This window comes from Trachinotus anak, unplaced genomic scaffold, assembly GCF_046630095.1.
Source record: "Trachinotus anak isolate AG129_WGS33_773 ecotype Australia unplaced genomic scaffold, CSIRO_AGI_Tana_v1 ptg000008l, whole genome shotgun sequence".
NCBI lineage: Eukaryota > Metazoa > Chordata > Actinopteri > Carangiformes > Carangidae > Trachinotus > Trachinotus anak.
Window position 1 is genome coordinate 17,112,997 of NW_027273859.1, and position 22,004 is coordinate 17,135,000.

Consider the following 22,004-nt stretch of genomic DNA (forward strand, 5'->3'; position numbering starts at 1 on the left):
TTTACAGACAGGAGTCCCCAGTTCATTAGAAGATAATGACACACGTTCCCACTTGATAGTGTGTAGATAATATGGAGCAATACTGAGTCTCCAATATAGAAAAATAAGCAAATATAATAAGGAGGAAACAGTAATCCAAAAGGATTGTCTAACAATGGCTGAACACAAAGGGTTGAGATGGTGAGCAAAGTTGTTCACCTGACTTTCTGTTGTGTCACATCATGTTTGTTACATAGATGGTTGTGACTGTGTGAAGCTTTGTAGTGTTTTTACATTATTAAAGTGGCCTTGCTTCATGGCTGGATCAACTCTCAAAGTTAGGTCAGCAACAAAAACATTAAAGCAACATCAGGAAAAATGCCTAATATTGAAATGAAGGTGCTGCAGTGTGTGGCCTGCATGGGCAGCACTGCTGTGGAGGCACAATATGCCAGTGCCAGGTCAGGCAGGAGTTTAGCAACACCAGCACACTAGCATGAAAGTATTCACTACTATATTAGCCTACTGCATTAATTGCTGCTAATATACACGACCTATACTATATGTAGTAATCAAATATATGCTTTCTAAATAGTTGTGCCCTTTCGAAATTCTAGTGGTGATAGAGTGCAATACTACATTATTATTTTCAGAATCTTTGTAAAAGCAAGATGTGGGAATATTAAAAATAATATGATTAAATCATCTATTTAACTGTAACAATCCAAGAAAGCCTTTATGTGTACTTATGTCCCAGTCTCAGTTTCTGTGTTCACCACAGCCTGCGCAGGTCATGGAGATCCCTTGTTTGATTGATAGTCATCAACCAATCTGCTATTTTGTATCTGGTGCATTTGGTGTGTGTGTGTGTGTGTGTGTGTGTGTGTGTGTGTGTGTTTAGAGCTGGCACGGTCCCTGTCTCCACCTCCCATCTGTTTACATTGTCATGTGCTTGATGAGGCGAGACCACTCATTTGTCAAACAACATGTGGGGTAGTGGAGGTGGGGTTGGGATAGAGGGGTGCGGGTGGCAGCTGAGAATTGTGTGTGTGTGTGTGTGTGTGTGTGTGTGTGTGTGTGTGTGTGTGTGTTTGGTGGCAACAGGGGGATAATTAGATAAGGGGAGTGTGTTGCAGAAAGGTTAATGACAGTAATGAATATATTAGTGTAGAGGAGACAGAGCAGGTTCTCTTTTCTGTTTTACATCTGTAGGTTCAGAAAAAGGTAGAGCACAAAATCTCAAAATTACCATAAATCACTTTCTGCAGTTTTTTAAAAATGAACAGTTCTTCCCAAAAGCCAAAAACAAGCCAGTTAAGTTCCCATGTGTGATATCTGAAGATACTCCACAGAGGAAATATAAACATGGTAAGCTGAATTCATCATGAATAGTATTTTCTGAAAATGCTGAGTAGGGCGTTTTTCCATTCAGGTTTAAGTTTTAGTTCAAAATAAAAAAAAATGTTTGGGATAAAAATGTTCAAAACATATTTAGTCTGCTCATAGGTTGTTGTGAAATTGTAGTTTTCTCTGTTTGTATTCTCACAAAGTGGATAAAGTTCATTGTGCGCATAAAGCAACTGTTTTAAAAATATATAATATAAAATATACGTTTAATTACTGCTGCCATTAACTACTGTAAAATGTTTTAATTTGACATCTGCTCTATAAAATTTAAAAAACTCATACATCATTTTGAAGCTTTTATATTCTACGCTCAAAGTATTTGAATTATTTCAAACTTAAACACACACACACACACACACAGGGAGGGGGTCTATGATGGATTGGGGTGTCACCATCTGGAAAGGTCAGAGGTCAGAAAATAGGACCACTGGTCACTCCGATGACATCTGGAACAGCAGACTGTCTGTTCAAATCCACCTCCATGTCAGACATATGCAAGTGCACACACACACACACACACACACACACAAACACACACACACACACACACACACACACACACTGTCTGGTCCCGCTGGATATCAGTCATATTGTTTGTCATGTCTGGTTTTGACAATGTCATCAAAGGCACATAGCGTTCAGCAGTGTCTGCTGGTAATCTGTGCGTGTGTGTTTGGGGGGGGGTCACAGCATATTGTGTCACAGCATCATAAACTGGAATTGTTTTTGAATTCATTTGAACTTTCTGATGTATTGAAACCATGAAACCATGATTTTTTGGAATGATATTTTGCTCTCTGAATGCACAGCTCTTCTGTAACTAGTTCTAGTTCTTTCTGTAAATAGAAAGCTGTAAACATCAGTTTTTCAGAGTATGTAAATTCAGCTGATGGTTAACACTGGAACTGTAACCACACTGCTATTCCACTTCTGCAGGCAAGAGGGCAGCAGCCTCCTGTAATACAAGATTGCCTTTTCGTACTGTGCCTGTAATATGTAACACTAAAGGTCTTTCATTATTAGAATTAAATTATATAATTTAAATATAATTTGATTAAATATGTTTGATTGTTCAATTTGATTGTGCCTGATAAGATATACTTTAAAGTTGCTGCATTTTAACCACTTGAAATATGCTAGAAAGTAACTCCAAATGATACACTATATTATCTTATTATACCCTTATGCTGAGGCTGTTTCAGATGACAAAAAAGAACTGGAAAAATTCTAGCTGTCTTGACCTTAGTTTGTAATGTTGGACTGCCAAACTTTGCAGGTTTGAATCAACAAAAGTACCAACACCAAATTTATTTTATGATTTCATAGAAAGCAAATCATTTGTTGCACTTCAAGTCCAATAGTTTCAAAGGAAGCTGCATGTCTCTTTCTGATAACTGTGACGTGTCACACCTCTGAGGGCCTTATAAGACAAAAAAGCAATAATAGGAAACCTTTGTGTTTGTTGTCTAAACAAAACCATTGTGATGATTTATAGACTTTGTGAGTTTTAAATGACTGCTGCTCTTCTGTTTATGTTCTGCTCTTCTGCTCAGTTAGCTCTGCAGAAGGACGGGCAGGGATTAGTGGCCGTTTTATAATGTGTGTTAATCTAACAGATTAGCTTGATTAGGTTAGTCTGAGAACACTGTGTGTGTGTATGTGTGTGTGTGTGTGTGTGTGTGTGTGTGTGTTTGTGTGTGTATTGCAATTTGGCTCCACAGCAGTATCATTCAAATGGCTGTATTGCTCAACCATGTAAAGTATTTTTAAAATAGTAAAAGTCGATGTGTATTTGCTGGGCTGATGGCGGTGGTTACCAGGCTGTATACTTCACAGTGTCTAAACAGTGTTTTGTTGATGTCTTGTCAATAAGCTCCAGCTGCTGTCAATGTCCACTGAGTCCCTCTCTATAAACCGAATCCCCTTCTGAGACCAGACATCAGTATTCCTGTCTGAGGCAGAAATCCCCACTGGAATTTAAAAACGACTTTTTAACCTCTAAAAATCAGATTCCGTGAGGATTATCCAAGTCAAAGCTTAAAAAACAGATTGTGTGCATTTACATTCATCTATCAAATCCACCGGCAGTCCATTGACATCTATATGTGTATGCGTCTGCACACAATGCAGGCACCCACTGACATAATGACCCTCCTATCCCACACAACTATAGAGATCTTGTCTAGAAACTGTATTGATATATTGACTTCCTTCATCACACAAAAGCAGCTGATATCGACATGTTGTTCACACAGGAATCTAACCTAGATTTGGTTTAAAGCAGCTGCCATCAAGTTTACCACTCTGCTAAAGGTAAACATAAGTAGGGGTGACACTGTTGTGAAAATAAACATATGTATAAATGCAGTGCTTAAAAATACCATGAAAAGGCCAACACTACAATGTGTCATCCTCTCTTTGAGTACTTGTTGACTCAGACCCAATCTTCATAGATATACGCTGTAATTTTTTTTCAAGGGTCTGTAAGTAAATATTTATTGTATTTATTTGGGGCTATTTCCAGAAAATATATAGAATATTATTAACCTATCCTTAACTGCTTCTCCTCTTCACTTCCTCCCTCAAAACTATTAATAGCTGGCAAACAAAGATTGTTTCCAGGTATTAAGCACTTGATCCTCATAAAGAGATGTACTGAAACAGCTTTGGGAGAAGCTCACCGCACCAGACACCCTTATACTCTCTTAATAGTCAGCCAAATAACAAAAACATGGTTCCTAACACAGAGACAGACATACGTGTAGAAGACAAAGTCGTGATCTGCATGTTGTAACCTGTACAGTGTGCATTTTATTGTGTATGTTTTATTCATACATGAAGATGCTTTCTCATCCAAACATAACATGTCCATCATTCTCTTCAACAGACATGCTGATCAGATAGTTTGATAGATAGGTAGATTGCTACATACTTTATTATCCCCAGGGAGAAATTTAACTCTACAGAGTTGGACCCATCAACACGTATGGACACACAACACTCGCAAACAGAAGACAATGCAGAATGCACACACACACAATAATAATAAGAAGAAGAATAAGAATATTATTATTATTATTATTATAGTGACAATAATAACAAATAAAATAAATACATGAATAAACACGTCAATCAGTTTGTGGTTTTGTCCTGCAGTACAACACACATACACACATACACACACACAAACACACACACACACATACATAAACTGTACTACTTCCATCTTGCCTGATGGTTTTCTGGCCTGCTGTTTTTCTGTACTCAATTACACTAAACAAGAAACAGTAGCTCACAAATGCACACACAGACAGAAAGACACACGTACACACACGCAAAGAATGAAAACACTTGTATACACAGACACACACACACACACACACACACACATACAGACACAGACACACATAACACACTTATCAAGTGATTAACTGTCAAACAGCACAGCCAGAGTTCAACAAAGGTCAGGATTGATTTACATAGACAGATGGAGAGCCCTATTAGTGTGTGTGAGTGTGTGTGTGTGTGTGTGTGTCCAGTCCCCTCCCCCTTCACTGATTGAGCCTCATCACACACACACACACACAAATGCATAAAAACAGACACACAAAACACACACATGTGCACACACTCCCCTGTGGCGCTGCCCTGTGCAACTAGTTCATGTTACCATGGAGATGATGAGCTTGCTGTACATCATCGTGATGGGGTCGTGGCACAGTGAAAGGTTAAAGGTCGTGGGTGGCACGGTGTGTGGTGTATTTGTGTATATCAGTGTGTGGACTGTCCTGAGGGGGAAAATCATGAAATGTGAGAACGTTTTGTGGGTAATGAACCTAAAAAAAACCGTTTGCAGCCATTTACAGAGCAGAGCTGCAGTCAGATGTTGTATTTAAAGAACTGTGATGTATCAGTTTAATACAAAAGACTGGTGGAACACATTCACGCCATCTATTCATCTCCGCATCTGTATCGTCAGCTCGGAATTACAAGGTTTTATCTGATCAGAGTGCAGCTCTGAGATACTGTTACATATTCATAAAAGTTTGATATTCATTGCAGATGTTTGGAACTACAGTTCTAAGAAATAGTCAACTACGTGGAATCCCATTCCCAAGATACCAGGGGAGCAACTACAGTAAGAATTTTTGGCTGATAACTTATAGGAGAATCCTGGTTTATTACAGCTTCGATGTTATACTTGTAGTTTTGACCACCATACAAATATTTTGTGATAACATTGTACCAACTATTAATTGCCAGTCATGCAAGAAGTATTCCGATGTGTCTTCACTTATGTTTCCTAATCAGACCTTTTCTGGAGAAAGTGCGGGCATGTACGAATCACTCTTCAAATTGATGAATTGACACTCCTGCAGCAACCTATTGAACAGTAATAATTATTTATTCCTATAATTATCTTGTTGGCCTCAAATTGTGAGTTTGTATGTTCTAACGTCGCTGTGGTACATGGCTTGTTGGTATTTGTCTTCTTCAGCATGAGCATCCTTTGCTTCTGCGGTAAATAAAGTGATGCTGATGTGATTCACATGTGGTGCTCTGATGTGTGTGTGTGTGCGTGCATGTCTGGGCGTGCGCAGAGTGAGAGAGAATAGAGATAGAGAGAGAGAGAGATAAATGCTGCTGTCGTGCTGCGCAGTGCGCCCCGTCACTTTGATAAATCTCACAGCGAGCTGACAGCACCTGCTGACAGCACGCTAAAATCTGATTGGCTGGAACAGCTTCAGGTCAGGAGGATGCTAATGGATATGATGTGGACAACAAATCACACATAGCAAAGCAGACCCACACATCCAGGCACAAAAACACACACACACACACACACACAAACACACACACACACAGACAAGGACACACATTAACAAATAGGTCACACACGCACACACATATATGAAGAATATCCTGCACACATTCATACAGTATATGAATGCACAATCACCCCGTCTGACTTTGTGTGTATCATTAGCAGGGCAATTACAGCTAATGATAGAGAGTCGCCATTCTGACTCACCTGATAATTAATTAGCTCATTTGCAGTTATTTTACATTATACAGCTATTTTCACGTAAATGACTCCTAGTAGGCAATTAGACTGGAAATAATGAATACAGAAAACACAAGTGTTTAGTCCAACATGAGCATTTACATAATGCATTATAGAAAGCATCTGATCCACACTTACTGTATGTCAAGCATATGTAATAACCTCATTTACATCAGTTATGATGATCTTAAATATGTGGATTATTGCCAATTATTGATAAGATGCATAACTCTTCAGTTGATATGAATGTGTATGAGATTTATTGAAATGTTTCATGCATGTATAGCAAGATTTATAATTCAGCTGTCCAAATATATACATATATATATATATATATACACATATACACACACACACACACACACACACACACACACACACACACACACACACACACACATATATATATATATATATATATATATACCCAGGGTAGCACACATAACATCTCTCTCTATATATATATATATATATATATATATATATTGTTCAGTGCGTAAAATGTTTAATAATAACTCTTGATTACTTTACAGAATTAATGACCTGGAAGAGTCTGGTTTCCAGTTGACCTCTGATTAATCACATGAGAAGGAAGCTGGTGGGAGACAGATGGAAAAAAGGGAAACAATGGTGTAGCAGAGAGCTGAACATGTGTGAAAGTTGTCACAGACCATATAATGTTTATTGTGTTTTTTTTTCTATGTTGGACTGTTTGCTGGTGAATGCATTCTGACATGTGTGAGTTTGAATGCAAGCTTGGTTGAAGAACAAACTGAAACAGAAATTGAACTCAGGTTAACACAGACTAAAGACTGAATAGCAATGTATTGTATTTTGATATGTTGAATTTCTGAATTAATTTAATACAAGGTCAAAACTGAGATGATGTGTTTTTGTTGTTGTTTCTCATCACAATCTGTATAACTGAAGAGTTTAATTCATATATTTCTGCAGTAACATTACTGGGTTATTAAAACCAGGATTATTCCCTTAGCCTGTTGGTAGATAGATTGAGAATCATAGTTTACCACAGACAGGTTTATTATTCAATGAAATACCATATACCAAGTATTGGAGTTTAATACTTTATTGAGTACTGCATAAAGTGCTTCTCATATCACAGACCTATAGTGAAAGGGTAGCACACATAACATCTGTTTTCTTCTCACTCTTACACCCACATACACACAGACATGATACTCTCCTCTGATCTGTGTTTTGATTTGTTGTTCATCATGTAGGTCAGGAAAAGTGATGCTCTCTCTGCACTCAACACCCTGTACCTGCTCTCTTTGTGTCTCACACATCACTCACCAGGCATTAGATGTGATTTCATTTCATTCTAATTTTGTCTTGATTCCAGAGAAATCATTGCTGACAGAGAAAGAGCTAGAAAAAAGGGGTGAACAGAGAGAATACAACATGAGCGAAACATCAGTGAAAGTGGAGGAGATGCAGAAAGTCATGGTGTACAGGAAGGGGGTGGGGGTGGGATGATGAAATGCAGTAGCAGCCTGACCTTTGAAGAGCCGGTGGAAAATGTAGGGATAACTTCAAAAGAGCACCATGAAATATACAACACACCGCTGCTGCTGTCGCTTGAAATCCTCGTACCTCCAGGTGTGCTGTTTTTCAACTGGTTGTTTTCTCCGCGAGCTCACCTTTGATATTTTCCCTCACAGGTTGGACAAGCGTTGCTACCTCAGAAGCCCCTGTGAAACACGAGCTGTTGGAATACAGATTGTTGTCTTTATGTCTCCTGAACTTTGGCTTTGTCAGACTGTTTTTATCCGTTGTTTGAAAGAAATATGACAGTGAATCTGATGTGTCTCTTCTTCTTTGTGTCTCCCTCCCTCTTTAAATCCATCTCTCCCTCCATCTCTTTCCACGCTTCACATCCTTCACTTGCCCTATCTGTCTTCACCCCCCCCATGCAATGCTGTGCATGTGTATGTGGGTGTGCGTGTGCGTGTGTGTGTGTGTCCTATCTCTTGATTTGTTGATCTATCTATCTGTATCCCTCTACTTTGCTTTCTTTCTGTGTTTGTGAGTGTGTGTGTGTGTGTGTGTGTGTGTGCGCTTGTGTGGTTGATGCAGATGAGACAGTGATACATGATTTGTTGCGAGTCTTGCTGTCAGAGGACATCAGATCATCAACCACACACACACACACACACAAACTCTCATACACACATACACAGGCAAACACACACATACATATGTGGGCGCACACACCTACACACACACATATATACACACAGCGTCTGAGGAGATAAGGGAGTCTTTGAAGGTGGAAATTAGTTTTGGCGCCTGGCTGCTCCTGTCTTGCAGGTCATGTGACTAAATCCTCCAGTCACACCAACATAAACTGATAAGACAGCTACTCTGTGAGTGTGTATTTGTGTGTGTGTGTGTGTGTGTGTGTGTGTGTGTGTGTGTGTGTGTGTCCTACTCACTGTATGACTGTGCACATTTACCTGAGTGCATGCACTAAATGAGTGTATGTGTGCGCACGCACCTGTGTGTGTGTGTGTTTATAGATTCCATTTATCCAGTGTACGTCTCTTGTGGCAGAGCGAGGTAATTGGTGGCAGATAAACACCGCTTAACACACACAGACACACACACACACACACACAGTAATCAGAGGGGATTTACAATGTGTAGTTTGGAGCCTAATTGCTCTTCAGGTCCCTGTGAGAGTGCTGCCAAAGCCATTAGCCGCTGCTATTCTCAGAGTATTCAGTGTGTGTCACTTGAGTGTGTGTGTGTGTGTGTGTTTGTGTGTATGTATGTGTTTGGTCTCTTGAAAATTAGCGTGCACATCATTTCAGTGTATTTATCCATGTATGTGTGTGTGTTTTGTTTCAAGCATGTGTGTGTGTGTGTGTATGCTTGTTCCTCTGTGTGTATGTATGCCCTTATTTGCTTCTCATTGGTGCACGAGTGCCCGTAGCTTTAGTGTTTTTCTCGGGGACTTGGCTCCCCTCCAAGCCTGGAGAGCTAATTGGAATTAGAATAACATTCCTCAAAGGCCGCTCGTTTAGTGCCTGCGCTGAGTGCTAACGACAGAGTAGTGGGTGAGAGAGAGGCGGGAGAGAGCGCCCTAACGATCTGCGCTAACAATGTTTTATTCTGATTTTTAATGAGGGGTAATCACTCAGCTGGAGAGGAAGAGCAGTGTGAAAAAAAAGAGAAAGTTGAGGGTGGGATGGAGGAGGTGGTGGAGGGGAGAGAGGAGGAGAGGTGAGGAGGAAACAGTAATTATCTCCTCTCCGAGCTGTGAGTCACAGCCTGTCTTGCAGTCTCTCCTGAGGAAATTAGATATGCACACTAACTGCCTTTATTCAGAGTCAGTGCTACCTGACAGCACCACGATAACAAAACAGAAACCTCTCTGTCATTGGAGCCTCCAACAAACAAACACTGCAGCCACCACTATCTGCTTTAACTTACCTGTGCTCCCACTAGTCTGATTAAATCTTAATGGTGGTTCGTAGACATGAATTCCAACAGTTTCCTTAACCAATGAAAAGTTATTCAAAGAAACATTTCATGAGGTTATCAAATGAATTTCAATGGGAAAGCAATGAAGAGGTTTGTTTTGTCTCTGCAAGCAAATCCGCTGACCACGGCAAAAGTATTGAAGTGAATTTATGAGATAGTGCTCCCACAAAAAAACAAGCCCGTAGGTCATTGGTGCAAGCAGCTTACGACCCATAGTCATGGTTTACTGTTAGGTGACATCTAGCGGCTGTGTGAGACAGCATCAGTCTTTTCAGCAACTGCCCTCAAACGACATGTTTATGTTCAAGTGGCAAAGCCCTCCAGTGGCTGCAGAAACTAAGATGTGAGCAACGAAGGAAGTCGGGTGACGTTGTTCTCGAGTGACAAAGTCCACACACAGAGGAGTTTGGGGTGGCTGGATGGGTCGACAAAACATTGGACCGCCATTCATTTCCCAACCAACAGTCAACCTTGTTGTTTTTAACCAGAACTACAGTCGTCCTACAACCTTAACCACATGTTCATCATTGCAACCATGACAACAAAGGTCGTCCAGCCTTAACAAAGTACTTTGACCCAAACCATGGTCTTTCCCTAACCCTAACCGAGTTGTTTTTGTGTCCACACCTAACCCAATCCTGACCATAGCAGTGTCAGTTCATCTGTGACATATGTCCTCAAAGTGTTAATTAACATATCTGAGAAGTCGGACAATGTTGACAATGGATCTTCCAAACGTTTTTGTTTTGTTTTATTTATTGATGATTTAAATGTTTAATTCATTTTCCCTACCTTATCCAATCATAAAGCTGAATAATCTTTTTTATGGTTATGTTTAGCCATTTACAGCACTTGACTAAGACTGGGTTGAGGTCATGGTCTGGTTTAGCAAGTAAAAAGCCAACCTGACATCTTAACTGTATTAACATTTAATGGAAACCACAATCTTCCCCATCTGGCCAATGGACTAGATCAGTCATGAGACCATGAGGTATTGAGCAATTAAGCTTTCTAAATCCAGAATCCCTCCAGGAAGCCATCAAAACCTACAATTAAGCCCCCTATTATTGATACACTGTGAACTCTTAAGATTTTTCACTCAGTCCAACTGAGCATTAATCAATATGGAGTAAAGATGGGGTGGAGAGAGGGAGAGGGGTTGAAAGAAATCAGATTTGCAAAACAGAGTGTGAGAATACAGGAAGCACTAAAGACAAAAGAGAGAGGGCAGCCAAGGAGAGAGAGAGAGACATATGAGGCCTCAGAGAGAGAGAGAGAGGGAGAGAGGGAGAGAGAGATGGAGTGATATGGCATACAGCAGTAGTGGAGTGTGAAACAGATGCTGCTCAGTGGAGAGTGAGGGGCCAATGGAGCTTGTAGAATGCTTAGAAAGAGCAGAGGCTGAATCAATTCACACACACGGACACACACATATAAATCTACACTATCTGTGCATGTGTGTGTTTGTGTGAAGTGGGAGGAGTGGGTGTGAGGAGAGTGAAAAATGGAGGAGAGAGCAGGAGAGGGGGGAGGAGAGCGAGGTGAGTGATAGTGGCAGGGGAGAGATAGAGGTGGAGATGGATCAGGAGAGAGATGGAGGCTGATTATCGCTGAGCACTGACAGGGTAAAGGCCCCCTGGGTGTGATAGTTCCACACACACACATTTTACACACACTCGCATGCACTCTTCAAGTAAACACACGAGCTTACACACTCACCCACAAAGCGATGGAGATGGAGCTGCCAGAGTGTAATACAGTTAAACCCCCATTTCCGACGCCATCACCACCGAACGCCTGTGCCCCCCCCCACCTCCCCACCCCGCCGTTAGCCTTGTTTCAGTCTCTCTTCCCCTGATCATATTCAACTCCCAGCCTAATTCTCAGTCTTCCTCTGCCTCCAACGTCCTTACCTCTTTTCCACTTCCCCAGAACCCTCCCTATCTTCCCTTCTTCCTCCACCTCCGCCTCCCCTCCCTCCCTCCCACCCTCCTCCTGCTTACTTTATCATAGCTTCTCTCCACATGAGGGGATTCTCTGGACCCTCGGAGCAGAAAATGGAGGCTAGTGGAGAGAGACAGCAAGAGATAAAAAAAAAAAAAGAAAAAAAAAAAAGAAATCACACGGGCAAATATGTTGCACAAACCCACATGTGCACATACAGTACGTACATTCAAAATCCTGCTTTTCACAGGGACAAAATGAACATCAGATGTGATGCCCTGAATGTTTAGTGGAAAGAAAACCACAACTTCAACCTAAACTGCTTAACGCATACAGTTCACGTTACTCATAGACCTGAGTAACTCTGTCACCTTCAGCAAGATTATTCTACAGCATCTGTGCATCCTCCTCAACAATAATGACAAATGTAAGATCAGTAATGTCAAAACAAGACTAAGAGTACAGCCAGGTTGAAAGCTCTGTGGGGCTGTACTTAGACATAACTTGCTTTAGGTCAATGCTAACATCAGCATGCTCACAATGACAATGCTAACAAGTTAATGCTAAGCAGGTATAATGTTTGTCATGTTTACTATCTTAGTTTAGTATGTTAACGTTTGTTCATAGGCTCTAAACACAAAATACAACTGATTTTTTTGTTCAGGTCATGTTGCAGGTCATAAACCAAAGTACTGGACAAAGATAAATTTAGACCTGATGATGGTTTTAAACAAACCACAAACGCTATTAAAATTCATCTTGAGAGGAACAATGTCTGCACTGAAGTTCATGGTAATCAATAGTTCACTTAAAACAACAAATGTCAACCTTAAGGCGGCAGCAGAGGAAAAGTCAGCTCACCAAACACATTAGGACACAGCATCTATGAACCGTGATTAGCCTACCTGCAAGTTATGTGTCAACCCAGTTAGTAGATGTTGAGATGTTTAACTGCATAAATCAAAACTTTGACCCACTCGTGGCACTAGTCAGGTGATCACTAAAGTCATCAAGATTCATCTTCTGCACACCCTGGATGTCTCCACCAAATTTCAGGGAAATCTACCAAACAGTTGTTGAACTATTTCAGTTGAGACCAAAGTGGTGGACAGACTGACATTGCCACCTCAGGAGGCAACTCACAAGCAGGGCTAAAAAATGATGAATACATTTGATTAATAAATGTAACATTGCTATCACACTTCTTAGTTAACTTCAATTTATTTTACTTTAGATATTTGGGGGGGGGGGGGGGGGGGGGGGGGGGGGGGGGGGGGGAGTTGTGTAAATCATTTATTTTTATGGTTGGATATAGTTTGGTTGTGTTTCATTAAAAAAAAACAAAAAACAAAAACCTGGTTGACTCCACATTTTTCATATCATTCAAACATAGCTACCAATTTCATTTTCATACAAATAAAGTCTTCCTCATAGGGATCTGAGAGTAACATCACACAACAGAGACAGAAGCAACCTGCACTATCAACAATATCAGAAGTCATCTGCAAAGTGAAAAATGCTGGTCATTATTCAGGTTTATTTGTTCAATAATAATTGTGGTTTCATAAAAACCTCACACACATTTCTTTCTCTTCATGTTGCAATTTTTCTTTTTCCACACATTTATGCGGCAAAAAAAATAAACAGTTGAAGTACAGTGTTTAATCTCCATTATAATTATAATTATGATGAGGTACAGACTGGCTGGCTGGAGACCATTTCGATAGTTATTTACCGTTCATCTACAGCCTGTGTGTTTTTCCATTTGACTGTGAGAACGTGACATTGAGTCTGTCTGACTCTGTAGAATGACGCCTTTAGAGTAGACCCAGAAAAAAATGAAATAAATTGGTGATGTTTCACAGTCTGACAAAAGGACAGGATGGGGGACAAACAGACTTTTATCAGAAGAGGAGGATTATGGAAATCAGGTTGTGATCTATGGTGCAGTAATCCTTGCCGCAGCGAGCAATCCCATAAAAAGTGTTAGTGAGATTAACCAGCAGATTAGCCACGTAGCCACGCACATATTTAACTGATTAAAACCCTTGAAAATCCGGACACTGGGGAGGACCCACACCGTTTAGGATCTGTATCCGCTGTTAGCTCTTTCCTGCGGCATAATTATGGAAAATATTGTGTGTTGCTGTGTGTATGTGTGTGTGTGTAGTCACAGAGCTATGGCTAAAAGAATGAAGATAGGGGATTAGCATGGCCCAGACTTTGACAAAGGATGTTTCATTTCCTTTGTACCCCAATGATTGATGAGAAAGTTTCTCATTCCTTTTTTTCAATATATTGTGGACTATAAATTTTGCATTTTGGATCAAAAGTGAGAAGCCACGGTGTGTGGTATCATCGTAAAGACAATCAATGTCTTTGATCAGCAGAGCCTGGTTTACAGCTATCAGTTGGGTGATCAATAGATGATTTCAGTCCTAAGGGAAAACAATCCTGGAGCTGTGTGTCTGAGAACTGCTCATCAATTTTCTGATCAATTCCACCATAAATGGGTGTTGTTGTCCTACTCACAAAAACCAAGCTCAGTTTAGAAACATAAATCACAATTATTGAAGGTTCATGTTGCTGTGAGACAAACAAAAAATAAACAGTCGATAAAGTTCCTGTAGTTTGACTAAAGAGCACAACTGGGATTTCAATGCACACATACAAATGAGAAAAAAATGGAAATGTAATGAAATCATAAAAGGTTATTAGAAATGTAATTGTAATGTTTTTCTTGCAATATACATATTGTATATGTATATTCATATACAAACTATACTCAATGGGAACAGGGAAAACCACAGTAAATACACGTCAATATATTTTATTTCGTTTTCTAAATATGAGAATAATATTGTGTATAAATTGCTGAGGTGTTAAAAATAAGCAATGATTAACTAAGTGCAAGACTCCAAGGTCAAAGGTTTTTTAACCTTGGAGTACATCTCATTATTGTATACAGTATATATAGTCCACCAAATGTGAGTTAGAGAGTAGCTGATAGTGATTATCATGATGATAATAATCCCATTCGGTTTCACTTGAATCCTCGTGGATCTTCACTTTATTCAAGAGGAACTTGCTGCATAATACCCTGTGGAAAAATGTGATTATTTTTCAGAGCGGCTGCTGTACAGAAAGACAGAGCTCTATGTGGAATGATACAACCATCACTGGGAAACCTTTTTTTTGTTATTATGAATAGTGGCATTACACAAAAAACCCCATCCACTGCAAGGAAAACATTTTGACAAAATAATTCTTCTTTGAACCTTTGATGGACCAAAAGGGGACAAACTCTGCACATTATACTCATATAGGATCCACAGACATGACAACAGGCAGATTTTCTTTGACTAATTCCTAGTTTGACCATAACACTTTGATGAAGATGTGAACTGGAGGCTCTTCTGTGCAAGGAGTTTGTCTCTTGACAGCTAAATATGATGCAGCGTTCTCTGGTGTTCTTCTGACTAAATGAGGCTTGTTCAGGATGGAGTTCTTAATTAAGACTTAGTCGCTCTGGCAGGGAACATTTCAGCAGCTGCAGCTTCTCTGGAAAGGGGCTCTGTGTGTGTGTGTGTGTGTGTGTGTGTGTGTGTGTGTGTGTGTGTGTGTGTGTGTGTGTGTGTGTTTCAATAACTCCAACTGACAGTCAGCTTCAGGTGAAGATGCATATTAAAGATGGAAAAGCCTCACTCACTCACACACGCACAAACACACACACACGCACACACACACACACACACACACACACACACACAAACATGCACAAACCTTTATCTCTGTCCTATTGAATAACTCTCTGATGCTTTCCATATTCCATGCGAGGGATTATTACAGCTTACCCACAATCCCCAGCAGCTGATTATCCTGCATGTTGACAGGACAGAGTTGTGCTATCGGCCTTGTGCAGCAGTCGGCTGAGTGTGTGTGTGTGTATGAGAAGGAGAAAAAAGCATACTGTATTTAATGTGTGTGCGCGTGTGTGCGTTTGTATAGTGTTTTGTGTGTGAGAGAGAAAAGTAAGTAAAGATTTATTCTGCATTTATGTGTGTACGAGAGAAGAAGGAGAGAGGAAATTATTTTCTTCTTATGTGTGGGTGTGCATGTATGTGAGAGGAAATTACTTTGTGTGTTTGTGTGTGTGTGTGTGTGTGTGTGTTTGTGTGTGTGTGGTAGAGCGCAACCAGGCAGGTGTTTGTGGTTGATACCTGCGGCTCCAGTGGTGCTGATCACCTCAGCATGGCACCTCACCTTGGGAGGGAGACAGCTCTAAGCTCATTAGCAAGTGCACACACACACACACACACAGGTGCAAAACTCAGTGGACTACCTGGGGAGATTGGGGCAAAAAATGGGAAGGAAAGAGGAAAAAAGCAAATAAGCTCATGGGAGAAGAGAGGAGAAGAGAGGAGAGGAGAGGAGAGGAGAGGAGAGGAGAGGAGAGGAGAGGAGAGGAGAGGAGTTTTTGCCACATAAGAGATAACTGGGGACTTTTGGGAAAACAAAGTGGAGGGTAGGGGAAGGAGGGAGTGTGGGAGCCTGGAGGGACAAAAAGAGAAAAAAAAATAAGAAAAGGAAAAAAAAATCTTGGTAGACAAAGGCTTTGAAGGAAGGTAGAACAGAGGGAGGAGGGAAACATAAATGAGACTGAGAGGAGGACTAGAGAAAGGAGGAGAAAGGAAAAGAGAAGGAGGAGGCTTGAAGACAGCATAACAGGATGTAATGGTTTTAAAGGCCTGGTTTTATTCGTGCTGGCAGCTGTTGCACTCTCATTATCCCCTACTCGTATTTGTGTGAATTCAGTTTAATCTGGGTGTACTGTAGCTTGTCTTCCTTCTACTGTTCTGCTCCATTTAAGTGATGTCCACAAACTCAGTGGGGAAAATTTAAATGGCATAAGAATGATGGTAAAGCCTGACTTTCAGTCTGGTTGGTGAGAAACTACATAATACATCTCCAGGTTTAATCTAGCAGCAAAATCAAATCAGTCAGTCCACAAAAGTTGCAATCTAGGATAATGAATGAACATTTTACACATGGTATAGTGTAAATTATCAACTTAAAGCTGCGCTCATCAATATCTTTATGAAAAGAATGAATCAAATGACTGTAAAGTGTTTTAGCAGCCTTGGTTGTTTTGATTTTCCAGCCCAAGGTTGGTTGGTTCAAGATTGTTTTCCGCCACAGCAGGAAGCCATTTTCAGCAAAAACGCTCTTGTGTATAAACCCGCTGTACACCAGCAGCTCAGCACCAAACAGCTCACAGACAAAGTTAGAGACCAGCTGCTGAACATATTGGACGACTCAGCAGCAGATTTGCTATTTGACTGTAAATGAATTCTTTTGTTGCTTGATGTGTAAATGTTTGCTAACATGTTTTCCATAACTTTAGAAGGTATAATATGTGTTTACAGCTTTTTCTGCTTCCCCTAGTGACCAAACATAAAGTTTAAAAGAAGTGTTATTCTTCAACAATCCCTTATGTTGGGATGCACCTAACGTAAAGGTAGTTATTTTGTGATAAGGTGTTGAAATTATGTATTTTTATCTAATTCAAATGCATGATTTATTTCCACTTAGGCAGGTCTCTCCCACTTAGTTTGTCCCAAACGCAGGCAGCTCTGAGAAAGACCATTTGGAACCAATTGAACAAATTAAAATTAGATAAAATGGTGCCACTAACAATATACCATACATACACATATATACTCATATATCCCCATTTGTCCAGATCCCTAATGATGAATAACTAGTAGGAGTATGAATCCAAATTATTACCTCTGTGTTGAAACTTAAATCCTAAAATAGAACATTTTCAAAGTGAAAACCACCTGAAATGTCACTGTCATGTCCTGAACTGGTCCTCATAAAAGTAGAAATACACGTATGCTCACATCCATACTGTACACATAAGCTGAGCAGTGGGAAGAGAGCACCTTTTTTGTGTGGCGTTGAGATAAATAGGATTAGGGATTTGGGAGATTTAGGGGGAATAATCCATCTGTGTATCGGAGAGAGGCAGCAGCGGTGATGATCAAAAGAGAATGCAGTGATTCAGAGCTCAGAAATCTCTGGATAGACTGAAAACTTGGAGTGACATTTTCTCCATTTTTTTCTCCAAGGATCAGCTTCCATTTTGTCACTGTGACTGCTGTAATTGCCATATAATCACCTCATACAGTACAACGCTGTGTATGTGTGTGTGTGCTTGTGCAAGTGTCTGTGTTTGAGACCCATGGATCCACAGAGAATTATACATTCACAGTAATTAATCAGATTTACAGTTTACATCAGGGGAGAGAGAGAGTGCTAGTCTGTTTGTTGTGGGTGTTAGTATTAAGCAGGGGATTGGACTTGGTTATTTAACACACAGTTGATTTGAACAGCTGCTCTGTTCTGCTACTATCTATACCTCCATATCAATACCACGTAGGAGAAAAAACAATCCACAAAACTCTACACATCAGTACCTTCACTTTTCTGCACACTAAAATATCCCTGGTTGGTTGAGTGAGCCACCCAGCTTCTTCATTCCTCACCTTTACCCACTTAATGCTATTCAAGGCCACAAGAGGCTGGGAGCTGAATCCAGAAGCAGTGGGTAGAAAGCAGAGAGAAACTATAGGAACAAGCAACAATCTGATTCCTGAGAAGTCTGTGTAAGTGCAAAACCAGGTTTTCTTCTTCAGTCTAAAGCTTGAGACAAATCCAAAGATGAGTAGATGAACCCTACAAAGATTGGGCAAACCGCATACAAAGTTTGTTTCCACCAACTTGCAGATTTTCTTAGTCTGTGACAGCCAGGAAGGGACATAAACCTTACCACTGAGTAAATACACAACTCAACACACTGAACAATGGTCAGTAACAGGATCTCTGGTCCACAAACACTGCAAGAACTCTAACTGGCACATGTTGTTGAACCAAAACAAACATTGATGACAACTATCAATTTGAACTGTTTATAAGCAAAAGAAATCCTAGAGGGTCATGGGGGGGCTGAAACCTATCCCAGCTGACACTGTGTGGGAGGTGGGGTTCCACCTGGGTAGGTCGCCAGTATAGACTGTGTGTAAAGATGGACGTAGCCTCCTTGACATCACCCAGAGGTTTCTGAAAGTGGTTTTGAAGCTCAGAGTGGGATGCTCCACCTCTGCCATCGCCAGTGGGTGAGTTATATAAAAATACACTACCCATGCAGTTGTCATGAAGGGACTTGAAGGGAGACCAAAACCGTTTACCATGCTGTAAAAATGTTTACGTCTGCTGTAAATTTGGCAATTTTAATGGGGATTGACTCACTTTTGGAGCCAGCCTCAAGTGGCCAATCAAAGAACTGAAGTTTTTGACACTTTCGTGCTGGCTTCATTTTTAAACCACAGAGGTTGCCACGTGGTTGTCAGTCAATCACAGGGGTGCTCAATAACATACAGCCTAGCAGCAAACCACTACACATGAAGCTGAATACCTCCAAGCTGCCTACACTCAAGGAGAACTCATTCACAGTCAAGTTGGTGGCTGTGTCAAGTGGAGTCACACACGTAATACAGGCTTGATCCCATTCAGGTACATTTCAGCCCTAACTGAATCACTATATCTTTATACTGATATCTTTTTACTCACATCAAAGTAAAAATCCAGTCATACCTACATTATGCAGGGCAAGTGCTGGTTCATACACAGGACAACTTCCAATCACGCAAAACATGGCCTAAGATGCATTGTAAGTTATGTGTCTCACCATTTCTTACACATGTATGATGGCAAGGTTAGTAAGTAAAGGAAATGATAATGCATAGCTTTTAGCTTTCAAATTTTGTGTGGTGTCATATATGATTTACAGAGGACGCAAAAAGACAATACCACTCTCCAGGACAGCATTTTGCTTCATCTTGCTTTGTTGTAATTAGCAGGTTGTGGGAACCTTTTAGTTTGACTCTGTTTATTCTTACACCCCACACTCTCACAAAAATCACCTTCACAATGACAAAGGTTAACATCACGATAAGCAAATGGGATTCAGGGCTGACCCAGTGACGAAGGAAATAAGCAAATATGGTGACAAGATTAAGAATAAACCAAGCTAAGAATAAGCTATTGCATCTTAATAACAACACACTGATATTCCTGCTAATGTAAGTCTTGTTTCATTTATCTCGACTCCATTAACACAAATCAGTCCACCCTATTGTAAATACAAGTCCCCTTTTTTATCCTGATTTCAGCATCAACTGAAAACATCAATAATTTTCAATAAATCAGCAAGATTTATGATGATTTTATGCTGAAATAAGAACAGTTTATTTCAATGCTTCATCCACACAAAGCCAAATGAGGGCAACCATTATCCTATCCTGGCCACTGAGCTGTTTAGAGTTTCAGTAATACATAGTTTGGGTGAGGGAACAATGAGGAACCGTCAGCCATCAAAGGCTTATTTTCAAGTCTGAAATCTTCTGTAAACAAGGATTATTCTCAAAACTTTGAGCTTCCAACACACTTATCTATAATGGATCCAACAAGATTTTATCAGTGACATGTGAATGTGTTCTTGCACCGACCCATAAAGTCAAAGACCACTTCAGTTACAAAAGACACATTTATTGTCTAGACATTTCCATCATTATAGATTAGCTAGCATTAAGACCATTTAGTATTTCTCCTGATTAGACGTTTCTTTTCCATGTAAAAGACGTACAAAAAAAGTTTGTTATTTCTAAAGTATGTCCTGTAAGAAAAAAAAACATATATACATTTTTACAAACATTCAACAGACAAAAATAGATTAAAAAAAACAAAAAAAAACTAAGCACAGTCATGAAATTAATGAGTTTTAATGGCTGACACTGACTGATTCCTTCCTGAAGCTGAAATACTACTGTACCCATGCTACCATCCTCATTAAGACTATCTTGACAAATAATCTAATCCTGGTTGCAGACCTAAAATAGTTTTTTGTAAAATGGAAAAAACATTTTACTTTTGAAGGGCATTTGGCCATTGTCCCAGTTTGACCAAATTTTAAATCCAGTGACAATATATGGCAAAAATGTAATTTGTTTACTGAATATGGTACAGAGGATTTTTCACTTGTTCACATAGGATTTCCGATAAATACAAAATTAAATCACATGTTTAGATAGTCTTAGTTGGTCCCTGTTTATGAAGCTTGGTTAACCATCCATACAATAAGACATAATGTGTTTCAAAGAGTGATAAAGGCAGGGTCGAGGTGAATTTACACACAATTAAGACAGTAACCAAAGGGTTATTTAATTTCTAATTAAGAGAAAAAGAAAAAAAAAAATGACACCATTCATGTTAATTAATATGACCTCAACCACTGAGCTTATTGTAGGAGAGGCCACAAACAAATGAACTGCATTAAAATTAACAGCAGGGCCATGTATAGACTTCAACAAGACCATATTGAAAAACAATGTAAATCTGAAACTATATTCAGCTGACCAATAATCAATACTGAGTCTCTGAGATGCTAATTCAGTAGTGTGAAACCCCATCACCATGTGCAGTTGAAGACAAACAGTGATGCTCAAGAACAGGGTGTTCAGGTCAAGAAATTAAGAAAATAAGTTACTGTATGTTGTCGTCTCCCTTTTCTTTCTTCTTGTTTTCTATCAAGATTCAGGAGACTTCGGAATTTGTGGAGATAAGTAGAGAAATAATCTGTGATAACAGACATTAGAAAAAGGACAGCGAATGGAATAGGTTCATGGGTTCATTCTACCTCTCGCACTTTTTTCTTTCAGGGTTCCAATTATTGGCCTTTCAATGAGCATCATAAGGAATAGGAGAAAAAAAAGAAGAAGACAACAATTAGAGTATACTCTTCTGTTTTCAAAGTTTATTTGGTTTGGTAAGTTATTTTTTTATCCATATACCAGAGGACTTTAAATTTTTTTTGGTGGCACCTGAAGTTCTGAAGTGGGTATGAATTTGGAAAAAGTATTGTGCCTCATGACGATCAAATCAACCCATCACAAAAGTTAACAGTAGCATTATCCAAGAGTCAATGAGGCCTTAAGTATGCTTAAAAAGTACTGTATGTGTGTTTTCTAAGTACTGTGTG

General features: G+C 39.8%; 2 protein-coding genes across 4 annotated transcripts in view; both read right to left on the reverse strand.

Annotated features, from left to right (window-relative positions):
* The window catches only part of LOC139624209 (RNA-binding protein MEX3B-like), a 222,134-nt gene that overhangs the window by 123,907 nt on the left and 76,223 nt on the right, over positions 1 to 22,004 (reverse strand). The window lies entirely within an intron of this gene.
* The window catches only part of LOC139624205 (transducin-like enhancer protein 1), a 24,812-nt gene continuing 23,307 nt past the window's right edge, over positions 20,500 to 22,004 (reverse strand). For all 3 annotated transcript variants that reach the window (XM_071483128.1, XM_071483127.1, XM_071483126.1), the window contains exon 20: positions 20,500 to 22,004. This exon is cut by the window's right edge and continues 867 nt beyond it. The gene's annotated coding sequence lies outside the window, so the exon portion shown is untranslated.